Source organism: Mastomys coucha, unplaced genomic scaffold, assembly GCF_008632895.1.
Source record: "Mastomys coucha isolate ucsf_1 unplaced genomic scaffold, UCSF_Mcou_1 pScaffold16, whole genome shotgun sequence".
Classification (NCBI taxonomy): Eukaryota; Metazoa; Chordata; class Mammalia; order Rodentia; family Muridae; genus Mastomys; species Mastomys coucha.
The window spans coordinates 32,763,095-32,763,319 of NW_022196898.1; positions in this window are offsets into that span (position 1 = coordinate 32,763,095).

Consider the following 225-nt stretch of genomic DNA (forward strand, 5'->3'; position numbering starts at 1 on the left):
CTGCCTACTTATGGATACTTCTTGTATTATCTAAATCTAAATCTGTGGTGACAAGATGCTGAACTTAGGACGGAGGCATCGTACACCCTCATTATTTAGTTGTCTTCCTGATGTGGCTACACTGAATAGATATTTTCCTGCTGTCTACTGTTAAATAGCTTATTGAGACCCGATAGGAGAGGCTAGCTAGCCAGGGCTGCCAAGACCCAGGTTCTAACCTTAACT